This window comes from Chiloscyllium plagiosum, chromosome 3 (genome assembly GCF_004010195.1).
Source record: "Chiloscyllium plagiosum isolate BGI_BamShark_2017 chromosome 3, ASM401019v2, whole genome shotgun sequence".
NCBI lineage: Eukaryota > Metazoa > Chordata > Chondrichthyes > Orectolobiformes > Hemiscylliidae > Chiloscyllium > Chiloscyllium plagiosum.
Genome location: NC_057712.1, coordinates 107,254,212 through 107,272,135, shown reverse-complemented (window position 1 = coordinate 107,272,135; position 17,924 = coordinate 107,254,212).

Below are 17,924 nucleotides of genomic sequence, written 5' to 3'. Positions count from 1 at the left end.
TTGAGTGTTTTGAGACAGTGCCCTTTGCGTTAATGGATTTTTCTGACCCCTGGCTACCGAAAGAGAAAGAAAATAACAGTTAAGAAGGCAAGTGAAAGCATTATGAATCATAACCAATGTAACAGCGGCCTCAGTGTCAGATTTATCTTAAGTATTCTTGTGCTGTCATTAAAATGTTTTTATGCCTTGTGACAGTCCTTGAAGTGGGAAAGTTTGCACTGACTGATCAGTCACCTCCCCATAGGCCAGCAGTACTTTGTTATGGAGTTGCCTGGTTCTGCCTTCACCCAGCATCACCTCCACGGTTGCATCAGTGGAAAATGTCATACTTTTCTTTCATCTGACTGTAGATTTTTCTGCACCAGAACTAGTCCCTTCTTTGTCAGTTCAGGCATTGCAAGTAGGAGTGTTATTCCTGATCCAAGAGGAGTGGTCCAGGAAGTGGTTGATGGAATTCAATGTGAGCATATGCGAGGTCTTGCACTTTGGGAAAAAGAATAGAAGCATGGATTACTTTCTAAACGGTGAGAAAATTCGTAAAGCCAAAGTACAGAGGGATCTGGGAGTGCTAGTTGAGGATTCTCTAAAGGTAAACATGCAGGTTGAGTCCGTGATTAAGAAAGCGAATGCAATGTTGTCAATTATCTCAAGGGGGTTGGAATATAAAAGCACTGTTGTGCTACTGAGACTTTATAAAGCTCTGGTTAGGCCGCATTTGGAGTACTGTGTCCAGTTTTGGTCCCCACACCTCAGGAAGGACATACTGGCACTGGAACGTGTCCAGCGGAGATTCACACGGATGATCCCCGGAATGGTAGGTCGAATGCGAAGACATTTCTTCAGCCAGAGAGTGGTGGGTCTGTGGAATTCATTGCCACAGAGTGCAGTGGAGGCTGGGACACTAAATGTCTTCAAGGCAGAAATTGATAAATTCTTGATGTCACAAGGAATTAAGGGCTACGGGGAGAATGTGGATAAGTGGGGTTGAAATGCCCATCAGCCATGATTGAATGGCGGAGTGGGCTCAATGGGCCGAATGGCCTTACTTCCGCTCCTATGTCTTATGGTCTTATGGTCTTATGGTCAAATCTGCTCTCTGTGATTAATTAGGAGATAACAAATTGCTGAGGAACACATTCTCATACTGCTTCTTCACCCACTGAAGAAGAGGAGAACAATCTTAGCAAATCAATCAACATTCGATGCCACACATAGGATAAATGGACATTCCCCTGAGCTGCTGGGATCTGTACCTTCACCATTAACTAGCAGCTAGAAAAGAAATATCAAAATTTAGAAACATGCATTTTCTTCAGAATATTTTGTTTTACAGTTTACTTTTCTAATGATTGCATTCTTGACAAGTCAGGAAATTAGCCTGCGCAAAATATCCTGAGTACGCACAAAATAAGTGCAAGGAAATGACGCCAACAAGAAAGAGTGTAACCATGATCCCAATGCTATTACTATTGCTAAATCTCCCCAACAACATTCTGGGGGTTACCATTGACTGAGAAATGAACTGGACCAGCTATATAAAAACTGTGACTACAAGAGGAAGTTAGAGACTGGGAATTCTGTGGCAAGTAATTCACCTCCTATCTCCCCAGTGTCTGTCAGCCATCTACAAGTCACAAGTCAGAAGTGTGATGAAAACTCACCACCTGCCTGATGAGTGCAGCTCCAATAACATTCAAAAGAGGTTGACATTATTCAGGATAAAGCAGCCGGCTTGAATGACACTACATCCACAAGCATTCAGTCACTCCACCAATGATGCTCATTAACAGAAGTGTATACTATCTACAAGATAGTTGAAAGCCATATTTGTATGCTTTTTAAAAATCATCCATGCTTCATGTTGGAGAAAATACTTTGGGGAAAACGGAGGCACCATCTCTAACTTGACCCCACACAGTTTTTAAATGGCTCTCCAGCTCACCACCACTTTCTCAGGGACAACTAGGGAGAGGCAATAACATGCTAGCCAGCCAACGACGTCCAAATCCAATGAGAGAATATTTTTTAAAAAGCTATTCTCATTTAGTTAATTTCAATGATACCTCTGAGGATGTCAATAGTGGGAAACGTCAATGAGGGAAATGTTCTTAAATTTCCTGGAAGTTGAATAGATTCTCTCTTTGTGGAGCTTGCAGCAATAGCCAAAATATATGATCCAGCTGCCTATTGCATAGTTAGTTGATTACCCCTTGCAATAACATGGCTCTGTCTTCGATGCATGCTCAGTGCTGTGGGATTAAGAGGAGACTTCAGTTTTAGTAAAATGGTTGTGTCACTTTCCATTTAGCATTGCACATTGACTGACAGCATGGCCGGTATGATGTTAGCAGACAATAGATTTCACTAACCCTTAATTGTCAAATCAGATGTGTCAGCACTGCCTTAGACAGCTATTGGAGTCTTAAGAGACTTTAGATAGACAATGCTCTGCAGTGAAAACCTGAACTGTGGTAAGTAGTCACTGATAATGCTGATTAAGAATGTTTCTATTCTATAATTTGTACTCAAATGCCTGGATTAAAAACTTGAATCAACAACCTTGTGACTCAGAGGTGAGAGTGCAAGTAACTGAGCTAACGTTAACACACTTTCACCATCACCTACTGAATCGCCAGTCCACTGCACATCATCCCAGGAACAGCTTGCTTGCATTTATCAGGATTTGCCAATATTGCATTTACAGAACCCATACCGCATCATATTTAGAACACCACTTTTGCAATACGGTATTTTAAATTTTAGTGATTTGGGAGCAAAAACATCAATATTATAGTCATAGCCTTTGGTGTATGTATGTATTGCAGTCGGCAAATCACAGATTACAAAGACCTTCTGCAGTAGAGGGCAGCAACACCTTATAAATACATTTTTGAGCCCCTTGTTAACATAATGCCTGTTGTATGTGTTCACATGATGGCAGAGCAAATTAATTGTGCTCATTTATTTTTGGAGCTTGTGTTTCACTGTCACTAACATGGTTGATTATGAATCATAGTGCAATTGGACAGCCTGTTTACATTGTACGTAGGTAGCATGGTGTCAATCATTCATGACGCAGACTTTCGGCAATACTGTGACTTTGATACACATGCATCACTAAGTAGGTACTAGCACTGTGTCTGGCAAGAGAAAGCAAAAAGCCACTCCTGCTTTGACCATTCAGTTTGATAAATGAGTTTGAACATGATAAATCTCAAGCTATATTAAGCAGGTGCCAGTTTACTGTTGGTGCTTAATGCATGGAGAACCAAAAATGGGATCATCACTCATGAGAGGTATACTAACACTGTTCCTTCAAGTTCATTTACATTTGAATCTAATTGGAAAAAGGAGAATGAGCTCCAGTGCTTCAAATCAACACCATCATCATAATCAGTAACTTTGGAAGGACTGGACCTGATGAAGGGCTTCTGCTCGAAACGTCGATTTTACTGCTCCTTGGATGCTGCCTGAACTGCTGTGCTCTTCCAGCACCACTAATCCAGAATCTGGCTTCCAGCATCTGCAGTCATTGTTTTTACCACCTGTTAAACAATCCTACACATGCACTTAAACTTCTCTGATCAGTTTTATAGAATAGTTACAGCACAAGAGGTCTGTTTAGTTTGGCCCATTTGGCCTATTGTGACTGATTTGGCATCTCTGCAAAAGATAATACCACTGCCCTGATTTGTTCCTGTAACATCACAATGTTTTTCTATTCAGATAATTGTCAATTTCTTTCTGAAAGCTATAACTAGACATTTTCAGGTGCTCCATTCCAAATTATAATCATTCAGTGAAAAAATGAAATCCTGAACTTTGTTCCCAGTCACCCTAAAGCAATGTTCTTACATTTTTCAATCCTCCTTCAACTTCTTGTTATTTATCCAGATCCTTACTGGCTTTGACCACCTCAATCGATGTTCTCACCTTTCCCTCTCTAAGGCAAGGAATCCCAACTTATCCAATCTCTCCATGAACCTGCAGTACCTCATTGCTTGAACCATTCTGCTCAATATTTTCTGCAAACTAATGCCTTCACATCATTCCGAAGATCTGAATCCAGAATTATGAATGATGCTCTATTGAAGTCTAAGTAATGTTTTATGAATGTTCACCATAACCTTTTGCACTCAATGTCTTTATTTATGGAATGCAGGATGTTCAATGCTTTATGAATTATCTTCTCAAATTGTTCTAATCATAATCAATGATATGTACACCTTTATTCCCAGTTTTGCCTCCTTCAGGAAATCCAGTCCCACAATTTGTGCCCTCTGTGTCCTTCCACTTTACACTAAAGGGTTTCCTGTCTGAGCTGCTGCTACAAACCCTCTGTTTCTTCAACCTCATTAACAACATCCCTCTGAGGTGGCTTGCTGTGTAGGCTGATTGATGTGTTGACTCTTCCACAAACTGCCACGTACGGACCTAGTAGATTGATGCAGTGGGAGGATGGATTAGAGTGAAATTTGCTTGTGAATGTCTGGATATGCCATGATGTTCTGTCTTGCTGCCAAGAGATGGCAGGCAAGGGGCAGTAATGCTAGTTGGGCAGTAGGAGGCTACCTATGTCCTTTAGTGGAACATGTTGATAAAGATGTTTCAAGGACTCCACAGGAACCTGGATTTCCTGAGGCTTTGAGAAGCCTGTGTTCCATATGTGTACAGGTTGTCTGAAGTTGCATCCACTTTTCCACTATTTGGGGGGCTGCTCGTAGATAATTTGTGTTTCAGTCCTGATTTTTGGCCACCTGAAACGGTAGGGGCAGGCAGATCAGAAGACCGCCCCTTGGGTCTGTTCTTGGTCCTGGCCAAGGTGGGCATTAATGGGTTCAGGCAGAGTGCCATGGGATGGGTTATTAGACATGTCTACCTACCTCTCTTTCATGTTTATTCTTTCCACCTGCTTGTCACCAGTAGAGGGAGCATGCAGTGTCAACTGATACATTTGACACTTCCAACGACTGGCATTTGAACAGCTGCACTAACTTCTAATTTAAGAACATCAGTCAAGCTCATGACATTGCTCATATGTGCCAGAAGCAACATATATTCATAAGCACGGACGTGACCTCTGCAAACAAAAAGAATATGTTCAAGCTTTAATAGAATTTTTGAATTACTCAGCAACTTATGAAATCTATGTTATTTGGCTTCATCTTACAACCTATTTTGTATAAGAGTATAACATTTGCAATTCTCCAGACTGCTAACGTATCTCTGCAATTTCTACTGTCATGTCCTTTTGTATCCTCAAATGCATCTTAACCAGTCTGGTGACCTGTCAACTTTAAGAACAGCCAGCCTTTCTCACACTTCTTTACCATTTTTTAGCCCATCTGATTTCTTGTCTAACCCCCACGCCCCATTACTCTGATGTTGGAAGCATCTTCTTCCTTAGAAAAAGCAAGCTCAAAGTTCACATTTAGTACCTCATCTGCGCCCTTTGTCACTGTATGTAAATTCCCTTCTGAGTCTCAAATCAGCCCCACTCTTCTATTTTAAAGAGTTCTGGAGAGTATGCTACTGCGACAAGTGTACATTTGAACTGCTGATAGATTCTGGTCATGGACCGAAACCCTGGACTTGAGATAAGGATCATGTACAGTTGCAACTTCTAGCAAACTCCAAAGTTCAATCTGGGAATGAAGAAGAGTAAGATTGCTTATCGAACTGAAAGGCTTGACAGCAATAGTCTTACCCAACTTTTCTCAGGAATGCAAAGCTTGGAGGTCAAGCACATGTTTGAGCTGACTTTGGAAACAGTAACACTTTATTTGCCTTCTTAATGTCTTGATGTACCGATATACCAATGGTTTGTGACCCATGAACAAGATCCCTCTGCATCTCAGAGGCCTCCAATCTCTCACCATTGAGAAATTACGCTTCTTTCTTATTTTTCTGGCCAAAACGGACAGTTTTGTATTTTCCCTTATTGATTCCATTCTCAGATCTTTGGTGACACACTTCACCAATCCTATTATAATCTTAGCCTATAATCCAATTTTAATATAATCCTTTTGTAGCACTTCCCACCCCCATGACTCACTTTCTTATCTAAGTGTCATCAACAAATGCAGCAACCACTCTTTTGGTTGTTTCATCCAAATCATTGATATGAACTGTAAAGAGCTCAGGAAAGAAAATCTTGGAATAAACTCACTCACTGGAACATGATTTGCACTTTATGGGATTGAAATATCTTGCTGTGTCTCCACTTAGTAGAGCATTAACATATTCAAAAGAAATAAATGTAAGACTTAAATAACTACTCACAAGAATTGTTTCTTTTGTTCTTTTATGGGAATTTGACATCACTGTGAAGCCCAGGACAAACTCTTACCATTTGCCTGTACCTGCGTTTTTGTTTTTGCTGCTGTTTACCTATTATTTACTTATCTATGCTACTTAACTCTTGTGATCTGCCTGTATTACTCGTAAAACAAATCTTTTCACTGTGCCTTGGTACACATGACAATAAATTCAATTCAATTCAATTCAGCATATAGAGCACAGAGTATAGAATAGTACAGCATGGGAACAGGCCTTTTGACTACCATGTCTCTCCCAGCCATGATGTCATTCTTAACTAATCTCAGCTGAGTGCACGTGGTCTTTGTCTGTCTATTCCCTGCCTGTTCATGTGTCTTTTTAAATGCCTCTTAAACATTGTTATCATAACCTGCTTCTCCCAACTCCCAGCAGCATGTTCCAGGCACCTACCTACCTCTGCATTAAAAAAAATTGTCTTGCACATCCCATTTAAACTTTACGCCTCTAACATTGAACCTATTCCCCTTAGTATTTGACATAACCACCCTGGGAAAAAAAGATTCCAACTATCCAACCTCTCTATGCATTTTATTATATTATGTAATTCTCTCAGGTCTCTCCTTATCTTCTGACAGTCTAGCAAAAACAATCCATGTTTGGACAATCTCTCCTTATAGCTAAGACATTCCAATCCTGACAACATCTTGGTAACCTCTTTTACTATTTCTCCAAGGCTTCCACATCCTTCCTATAGTGCGACTATTAGAACTGCACTCCAAATGTGGCTGAATTAAAGTTTTATATTGCTTCAATATGACTTCCCAACTTTACACTCAATGTCCCAACCAATATCTTATACAGCCCTACTCATTGTTGAATTACTTGGCATCTAGGAGAAAGTGAGGACTGCAGATACTGGAGATCAGAGCTGAAAAATGTGTTGCTGGAAAAGCGCTGGAATTCCTGAAGAAGGGCTTATGCCCGAAACGTCGATTCTCCTGCTCCTTTGATGCTGCCTGACCTGCTGTGCTTTTTCAGCAACACATTTTTCAGCTACTTGGCATCTAGGCAATTTCAGAGGACAGTTAAGAATCAATTACATTGCTCTGAATCTGTAACACAAATAGGCCAGAGCAAGTAAGGACAGCAAATTTCCTTCCGTGGCTTTTTAGAACAAGCAATAATGGGATTTTCAATGCCATATTTATTTATTATTGAACTTATTCAACTGGTGTAATACCAGCGTCTACGGTGGGATAGGCACTAATTAACTGCTGCCCTTGTAACAACATCACATTAGATTATAAGGAGTTAACTTAAATGTTTTTACTTCACTCTTAGTATTGATACACTTCAGATTTTAATTTACTGAAAAATTCAGAAACCTTCAGTGTTACTTTCCCTTGCGATTTAAACTTTATCACCTAAAGCTGATTAATTAATTGAACACTGATTGTAATTACAGGATAAAATATCAGGTTGGATTCCATTTTTTTGCTAATTAATTGATATAATCTTTTTCAATTCATTAATATAACTGAAAGTTTACCAGTATATGCTCAACTCCTGAGATTCTTTTGCCTCTAACAGCACTTTGCTGATGTGGATTATACTGAGATCGCTGAAATTCCCCATTTTGCTTTCTCCCTAGATCCAAGAATTATACTTTTTGGTTGGAAAATAGCACACATCACTCTATTATTTAAGAAGGCTAGGAGGGAGGAACTAAGTAACTACAGAGAGTTTGACATTAATCATGATTACGTTATTGAGGAATAGAGAAAGAATAATTAAGCGTTGGAGGAGTGTCAGCACAGATTTTGAAGAAGAACTCATGTCTAACCATCCAGTTGAATTGTTTGGGCAGTTCAGTAATGAAGAAACAAGTGTCCAGTTAATGTTAATATTCAGAAGGCAAAACCTGAGGATCTAAATCTGGAATATTCATAATGATGCCGGGTTAGTGATTTTGTATCTGGGTTTATATGGCAGTTAGAGGCAGAGTGCAGAGGTAGAAATATCATTTAATGATTGGCAGATTCTGCGTTCTCTAGAATCTGTATCAGGTTCAGGTTTTCATTGTATATGTTCATAATTTACTTCAGTGGATAAAATTAATGCATCTATGCCTGCGGATCTCACTATGAGCCTCAGTAAATTGTGTGGATAGGGAAAAGGATAGATTAAGTGAGTGAGCAAAATCATGGCAACTGGTTTACAAAGTTCCTTCTAAGCTGCCTACATACGCAGCCACTCCAAGGTTCCATTCATGGTGATCGGTGTCAGCATGCCAATCGTGTTATTGTCTTCCAGTTCCAGGAGCTGCTACCATGCACGGATCTCGGAGGCCCACAAGGATGGTAACAAAATTGCAGGGAATGCCACTTACATTGTGAGGAACGTGAGATCATTCATTAGGTATCCCATGAAATACAGTGCAGAACCCTAATTGCTTTGAAGAAAACAAATGTTAGCTCTGTTTTTCTCTCTCCACAGATGCTACCAGACCTGTTGAGTTTCTCCAGCAATTTCTGTTTTTGTTTCGGACTTCCAGGCATCTGCAGTTCATTTTTAAAATCTGAGTATTTCTTTACAGTTGTAGGTGAAGTGGATGTGAATGAACAAAGGTTTTCAGCTGTCCAAACTTGCAAATCCTGAACAATTACTGCATGGGCATGAAATACGACAATCGTTAACGCACATGAGAATGGTAGCTTTTGTCACTCAAATTCAATGGTGATGAATTAATGCTTAAGAAAATCTTGACTCATTGTCATGTGGAGCACAGAACTATTCAGTTTCAGGCTTCATATCTCAGCAAAGATATAAAGGGCAATGGTGGCATTGAAATACTGATACTGAGCTCGTCACCCAGAGGGTTCAAATCTCACCATGGAAACGGTAACACCAAAACCATTGTTGTCAAATTTATCATGCTCATTTATGTCTTCCAGAGAAGAAAATCTGCCATTCTTACTTGTTCTTCAATATTTTTAAAGTCAGAAATGGATGGACTTTTGTTAGGCAGGGGAATCGAGGTTGATCAGGGTAGATGAGAATGTGGAATTTGAAACACAAATAGATCAGCCATGATCTTATTGAATGGTGGAGCAGGCTTGAGAAGTCGAATAGTAAGTTCTGCTGCTATTTTGTATGTAGGTATGATCTGAACCAAATGTGACTGCAGACGTACAGTGATGTGCTGGACTCTTAGCTGCTCTTTGACATTGATGAACAAGCCATCCAGCTATACTATCCTAATGGAAACAACCAATAATGAATAAAATTAGATAGACCACTTACCATCAACTTAGACACCAGAAATGACAATGGCACATCCATTTTGTGTCCTGCTTACAAACATTTTGGGGCTTGTGCCCTGTTCAGGAGAACTGTGTATGAATTAAGTGATAGCCTTATGTAATGTTAACCATGGAATTATACCTTACAGGCAATATCCTGGACATTGGCATCACTATCCCTCGTCCCATAGGTAAGATGGACACATCTGAGGTGACAACGCAATAGTATGGAGTTAGAGAATTGTCTTTGTTGAAGCGGGCTGCTATCATTGACTATAAAGCAAACTGGACCATCCATTTAAGTGGCTACATGAGCAGGTCAGTTCATGAATTATCAGGATAATAATCACACAACACCAGGATATAGCCCCTCAAGTTTATTTGGAAATACTAGCTTTCAGAGTGCTGCTCCTTCATCAGGTGACAACTATAACTTGGTGTTATGTGATTTTTAACTTTGTATAGCCTAGTCCAACACCGGCGTCTCCAAATCATGAACTATAGACCAGTGAGGCTTACTTCTGTTATTGGAAAGGTTTTGTAAAGGCTTATAAGATGTGGGATTTATAATCATCTAGCAAGCAACAATTTGATTGGAGATAGTGAATGTGGTTTTGTCAAGGGCAGGTCGTATCTCACAAACCTCATTGAGTTTTTTGAGAAGGTGACCTAGCATGTCGATGAAGGTAGGGCAGTTGACATGGTATACATGGACTTCAGTAAAGCCTTTGATAAGGTTCCATATGGTAGGCTGTTGGAGAAAATGCAGAGGTATGGGATTGAGGGTAATTTAGCAGTTTGGATTAGAAACTGGCTTTCTGAAAGAAAGCAGCGAGTGGAGGTTGATGGAAAATATTCAGCCTGGAATTCGGTTACTAGTGGTGTGGCACAAGGATCTGTTTTGGGACCACTACTGTTTGTCATTTTTATAACTGACTTAGACGCAGGCATAGATAGATGGATTAGTAAATTTGCAGGTGATACTAAAGTCGGTGGAGTAGTGGACAGTTTAGAAGAATGTTACAGGTTGCAGGGGGACTTAGATAAACTACAGGATTGGGCTGAGAGGTGGCAAATGGAGTTCAATGCGGCTAAATGTGAGGTGATGTACTTCGGGAAGGCAGAGTACTGTGTCAATGGTAGTGTGGATCTTGGAGTCCATACACATAGATCCCTGAAAGTTGCCACCCAGGTTGAAGGCATTCGGAGTGTTAGGTTTCATTTGTAGAGGAATTGAGTTCCGGAGCCGCAATATTATGCTGCAACTATACAAAACGTTAGTGTGGCCACACTTGGAATATTGTGTACAGTTCTGGTCACCATATTTCGGGAAGGATGTGGAAGCATTGGAAAAGGGGCAGAGGAGATTTATGAGGATGTTGCCAGGTCTGGAGGGAAGGTCTTAGGAGGAAAGGCTGAGAGACTTGGGTCTGTTCTCATTGCAAAGAAGATGTCTAAGAGGAGATTTGAGAGAGATATACAAGATGATCAGAGGGTTAGATAGGGTAGACAGTGAAAGTCTTTTCGCTAGGGTGATAACATCAGCTTGTATTAGGAGGCATAACATCAGCTTGTATTAGGAGGCATAACTACAAATTGAGGGATGATAGATTTAAGACAAATATCAGAGGCAGGTTCTTTACTCAGAGAGTGGTAATGGCGTGGAATGCCCTATCTGCCAATGTAGTTCACTTAACCACATTAGGGAGATTTAAGCAATCCTTGGATGAGCACATGAATGATGATGGGATAATGTAGGGGATGAGCTGAGAATAGTTCATGGGTTGGCGCAACATCGAGGGCCAAAGGCCCTGTTCTGCGCTGTATTGTTCTATGTTCTATGTTCTATCAGGTAAGTTAGCACCTCCTGACCACACACCCTCATACTTCCAAACATACCCATCATCCACAAGGCTCAAGGCAGGAATGTGATAGAATACTTCCCTCTTGCATGGGTGAACGCAACTCCAACAACCCTCAAGAAACTTGATACCATCCAAGATTAGGCAGCTCACTTTATTGGCACAACATGCAGACATTCCCTCATCATGAGGGAAACGAAACACAGACTGGGTGGCCACTTTACAGAACATCTATATTCTGCCCGCAAAAAAGACCCTGCACTTTCAGTTGACTGCCATTTTAGCACATCACCCTGTTCCCCGGCCAATATCTCTGTCTCAGGCTTGCTGCAGTGCTCCAGCAAAGTTCAGTGCAAGTTGGAAGAAGAACACCTCATTTTCTGCTTGGCGACATTGCAGCCTCCCCCCTCCACCTCCCCCCGCCCTCCCCCGGACTCAGTATTAAGTTCAATAATTTTAGGGTCTGAACTTCCCTATGTCCTAGCCCCCTACAACACACACCAGGCCTTGTCAACATATAGTCTTCCATTCCACACTACCAATTGTTAGCCACGAACAGTCTCCACTAACAACTGTTCATCCTCCCAGTCAGATCGTTATCCACTCCTTTGTCTGTCCAACTGTTCTCTCTCTCTGCGCTCTATCCCTACCTATAATTTACTCCTTACCCCCTCCCCTCACCCTACCTTCTGCATATAAACCAACATTTTCCTGGCTACCATCAATTCTGAGGAATGATCAACTGACCTGAAATATTAACTTCGATTTCTCTTCATAGATGCTGCCAGACCTGCTGAGCTTTTCCAGAAACTTCTGTTTTTGTTCCTGATTTACAACATCAGCAGTTATTTTGGTTTTTATGAAGCATGGAAGAGATTCTGTGTAATCCAAGATGGAGGATGGGAAAGAATTGTGGTTGTAAGAGCTGCTCCTTTTTTGAGGTATTTTAGATCTTGGAGATTATTTCCTCAAATTCCAGGAGCAGCAATTACTGTTTTATATGCTGTTACATTGTTTTGGAACTTTTGGAGACAAAAAGAGGAAGACAGACACAGGCAGTAACCACATGGTCAGAGAAAGAAACCTATACTGCTGTCTGACACAGCAGTGAATCTGCACAGCTATTGCCTTTACTGTTTGAGTTCAGGTACCTCTGGACATTGGACTGTGTCTTGGAAAGATTAACAAACAGCGAAATTCACAGTTGACCTTTGAATAACCTGTGTGGGAGAGCTCACAGCACAGGAACAGATAAGTGCATAGTTTTTAATGTGCAGCCTTGCTGTAAATCTGCAATAGTGAGTAGCGTGGGTTCTTTGTTGATTACGTGCTTTACTGAGACCTGTCTCTTGATTAATTTTTTAAAATATAAGCCATCTGTGTTAAGTTAGCCTGTAGCAGTGCTTTTTTTAGAGACATAAGACAGTGCTGTTGTCTGGGTCTGTAGATTGTGAACAAGCAAAGATGGCTCTTAGCAGCATGATGTCCTCTTCCTGTTGGATGTGGGAATTTAGGGAGAGAATCCATGTTACTTGATTATGTCTGCAGGAAGCGTCTTTGACTGCAAATCCTATCAGATGACATAGATTTGTTGGAGCGGCAGTTGAGGCAATAAAAAATTTACAGGAGCTAGACGGTGTAATGGATGGATGTTAGAGAACATAGAGTTAGAACATAGAACATAGAAACATAGAAGAATACAGTGCAGTACAGGCCCTTTGGCCCTTGATGTTGCGCCGATCCAAGCCCACCTAACCTACACTAGCCCACTATCCTCCATATGCTTATCCAATGCCCGTTTAAATGCCCATAATGAGGGAGAGTCCACCACTGCTACTGGCAGGGCATTCCATGAACTCACGACACGCTGAGTAAAGAACCTACCCCTAACATCTGCCCTATACCTACCACCCCTTAATTTAAAGCTATACCCCCTCGTAATAGCTGACTCCATACGTGGAAAAAAATTCTCACTGTCGACCCCATCTAAACCCCTAATCATCTTGTACACCTCTATCAAGTCACCCCAAACCTTCTTTTCTCCAATGAAAACAACCACAAGTATGCCTTCATTACCGCACTATTTACCTGGGTGGCAACTTTCAGAGATCTGTGTACATGGACACCAAGATCCCTCTGCTCATCCACACTACCAAGTATCTGACCATTAGCCCAGTACCCAGGGAGAGGAAGGGAGAAAAGCCACAGATTTAGTCAGGAAGATGGATTAACTCCAGGAAAGGTAGGGGGGGTAGGCAAGTAGCACAGGGGTCTCCTGTGGCTATCGCCATCTCAAACAAGTATGCTGTTTTGGAAAAGGTAGGGGGCGATGGATTTTCAAGAGAATGTAGCACGAACAGCCAAGTTTCTGTTACGAGACTGGCTCTAATGTAATGTGGGGTACGTTGGGTTCCAAGTGATTAATTATGTTTGGGGACTCTCTAGTCAGAGGCAGTTTCTGCAGCCAGCAACAAAAAATCAGAATGGTGTGTTGTCTCCCTGGTGCCAGGTCTAGGATACTTCAGAGAAGATGCAGAATGTTCTCAATGGGGAGAGGGACCAGCAGGAGGTCATTGTACCCATTGGAACTAATGACATAGGAAAGCAAAAGGATGAGATTCTGAAGGAAGAAGATAGAAAGTTAGGTAGGAATTGTTAAAAAAGAGATCCTCAAGGGTAGTAACATCTAGGTTACTCCCAGTGCTGCAAGCTAGTGAGGGTAGGAATAGGAGGATAGAGCAGATGAATGCATGGCTGAGGAGCTGGTGCAGGGGAAAAGGGTTCACATTTTTGGATCATTGGAATCTCTTCTGGGTTGAAGTGACCTGTGAAGTGAATTAAGAGAAAGATGGATTGCACCTGAATTACAAAGGAACTAATATACTGGCAGGGAGATTTTCTAGAGCAACTTGTGAGGATTTAAACTAGTAAGGTGGGGGGTGGGGGGGGAGGGTGGGACCCAGGGAGACAGTGAGGAAAGAGATCAATCTGAGACTGGTACAGTTGGGAAAAGGAGCAAGTCAAACAGTTGGGGCAGGCAGGAACAAGGCAGAGAATAACGTAGGACTGATAAATTAAACTGCATTTATTTCAATGCAAGAGGCCTAAAAGGAAAGGCAGATGAACTCAGGGTAAGAACATGGGACTCGGATATCATAGCAATTTCAGAGATGTCACTCACGGATGTACAGGACTGGCAGCTTAATGTTCCAGGATACAAATGCTACAGGAAAGATAGAAAGGTGGCGGGGGGGGGGCGGTGGTGGTGGTGGGGAGGAGGGGAGGTGGCAAGAGAGGTGGGACAGCAGCATTTTTGATAAGGGATAATATTATGACTGTACTTGAAGAGGATATTCCTGGGAATACATGCAGGGACGTTATTTGGTGGAAGTGACAAATAGGAAATGAATGATCATCTTATTGGGGATTTTATTATAGACCCCCAAATAATCTGCAGGAAATTGAGAAACAAATTTGAAAGGAGATCTCAGTTACGTGTAACAATAATAGGGTGGTTATGGTTGGGGATTTTAAGTTTCCAAACATAGACTAGGACTGCCATACTGTTAAGGGTTTAGATGAAGGAGAATTTGTTAAGTGTGTACAAGAAATTTTCTGATTCAGTTTGTAAAGGTACCGACTAGAGAAGGTGCAAAATTGTCCTACTCTTGGGAAATAAGGCAGGGCAGGTGACAGGTGTCAGTGGGGGAGCACTTTGGGGGGCAGTGACCATAATTCTATTAGTTTTAAAATGATGCTGGAAAAGGGTAGACCAGATCTAAAAGGTGATGTTCTAAATTGGAAGAAGGCTAATTTTGATGATATTAGGCAAGAACTTTCAAAAGTTGATTGAGGACAGCTGGATAATGGGAAGCCTTCAGAAATGAGATAACGAGATTCCAGAGACAGTATATTCCAGTCAGGGTGAAAGGAAAGGCTGGTAGAGGTAGGAAATGATGGATGACGAGAGAAATTGAGATTTTTGTTAAGAAAAAGAAGGAAGCATATGTCAGGTATAGACAGCAGAGATTGAGTGAATCGTTAGATGAATATAAAGACAGTAGGAGCATACTTAAGAAGGAAATTAGATGGCTTTGGCAAAAAGGGTTAAGGAGAATCTGAAGGGATTTTATAAATATGTTAAGGACAAAAGGGTAACTAGGGAGAGATTAGCGCCCCTCAAAGATCAGCAAGGCAGCCTATGTCTGGAATCACTGGAGAATGAGGAGATGCTAAACAAGTATTTTGCATCAGTATTTACTGGGGAGAAGGACATGGAATATATAAAATGTGGAGAAATAGAAGGTGAAAAATTTCTATATGACAGAGAAGGAGGTGCTGGATGTCTTGAAATGCATAAAAGTGGATAAATCCCCAGGACCTGATCAGGTATACCGTTGAACTCTGTGGGAAGCTAGGGAAGTGGTTGCTGGGTCCCTTGCTGAGAAATTTGTATCATCGATAGTCACAGGTGAGGTGCCGGAAGACTGGAGGTTGGCTAATGTGGTGCCACTATTTAAGGTAGTTGGCAAGGAAAAGCCAGGCACTATAGATTGCTGAGCCTGACATTGGTGGTGGGCAAGTTGTTGGAGAGAATTCTGAGGGACAGGATTTACGCACGTTTGGAAAGGCAAAGACTTATTAGGGAAACTCAACATGGCTTTGTGCATGGGAAATCATGTTTCACTAACTTGATTGAGTTTTTTGAAGAATTAACAAAGTGGATTGATGAGGGCAGTGTGGTGGACGTGATCTATAATGACATCAGTAAGGTGTTTGACAAGGTTCCTCATGGTAGACTGCTTAGCAACGTTAGATCTCGTGGAATACAAAGAGAACTAGCCATTTGGATACAGAACTGGCATGAAGGTAGAAATAGAGGGTGGTGGTGGAGGGTTGTTTTTCAGACTGGAAGCCTGTGACCAGTGGACTGCCACAAGGATTAGTGCTGGGTCCACTACTTTTCGTTATCTATATAAATGATTTGGATGTGAGCATAAGAGGTATAGTTAGTAAGTTTGCAGATGACACCAAAATTGGAGGTGTAGTGGACAGCGAAGAACGTAACCTCAGATGAGAAGTGGCAGATGGAGTTTAATTTAGATAAATGCGAGGTGATGCATTTTGGGAAAGCAAATCTTAGCAGGACTTATATACATAATGATAAGGTCTGAGGGAGTGTTGGTGGACAAAGAGATCTTGGAGTACAGGTTCATAGTTCCTTGAAAGTGGAGTCTCAAGTACATAGGATAGTGAAGACAGCGTTTGATATGCTTTCCTCTTTTGGCCAGAGTATTGAGTACAGGAGTTGGGAGATTGTGTTGCGGCTGTACAGGACATTGGTTAGGTCACTCTTGGAATATTGCATGCAATTCTGGTCTCCTTCCTATCGGAAGAATGTTGTGAAACTTGAAAGGATTCTGAAAAGATTTTCAAGGATGTTGCCAGAGTCTGAGGATTTGAGCTATAAGGAGAGGCTGAACAGGCTGGGGCTGTTTATCCTGGAGCATCGGAGGTTGAAGGGTGACCTCATGGAAGTTTATAACATCATGAGGGACATGGATAGGATAAATAAACAAAGCCTCTTCCCTGCGGTTGGGGCATCCAGAACTAGAGGGCATAGGTTTAGGGTGAGAGGGGAAAGATTTAAAAGGGATCCAACGAGCAATTTTTTCATGCAGATGGTGGTGTGTATTTGGAATGATTTGCCAGAGGAAGTGGAGGAGGCTGGTACGATAACAGCATTTAAAAGGCATCTAGGTGAGTATTTGGATAGGAAAGGTTTAGAGTCATAGAGATATACAGCACAGAAACAGACCCTTCAGTACAACTCATCCAGGCTGACCTGATATCCCATCCAATCTAGTCCCACTTGCCAGCACCTGGCCCATATCCCTCCAAACCCTTCCTATTCATATACTCATCCAGGTGCCTTTTAAATGTTGCAATTGTACCTGCTTCCACCACATCATCTGGCAGCTCATTCCATACACGTACCACGCTCTGCGTGAAAAAGTTGCCCCTTTAGGTCTCTTTTATATCTTTCCCCTGGCACCCTAAACCTATGCCCTCTAGTTCTGGACTCCACCACTCCGAAAGACTGTCTATTTATCCTATCCATTTCCCTCATGATTCCCCTCAGTCTTCGACACTCCAGGGAAAACAGCCCCAGCTTATTCAAACTCTCCTTATAGCTCAAATCCTCCAGTATGGGCCAAGTGGTGGCAAATGGGTCTTAATTAGGTTAGGATGTCTGGTTTTAAAAATGTTTCAGACGTTTCGGACTTGGGGGAGGGGTTTTGGGAATATGATAGGTGGAAGGAGGTTAAGGTGAGGGTGATAGACCGGAGAGAGGGTGGGGGCGGAGAGGTCGGGAAGAAGATTGCAGGTCAAGAAGGTGGTGCTGAGTATGAGGGTTAGGACTGAGATAAGGTGGGGGGAGGGAAAATGAGGAAGCTGGAGAAATCTGCATTCATCCCTT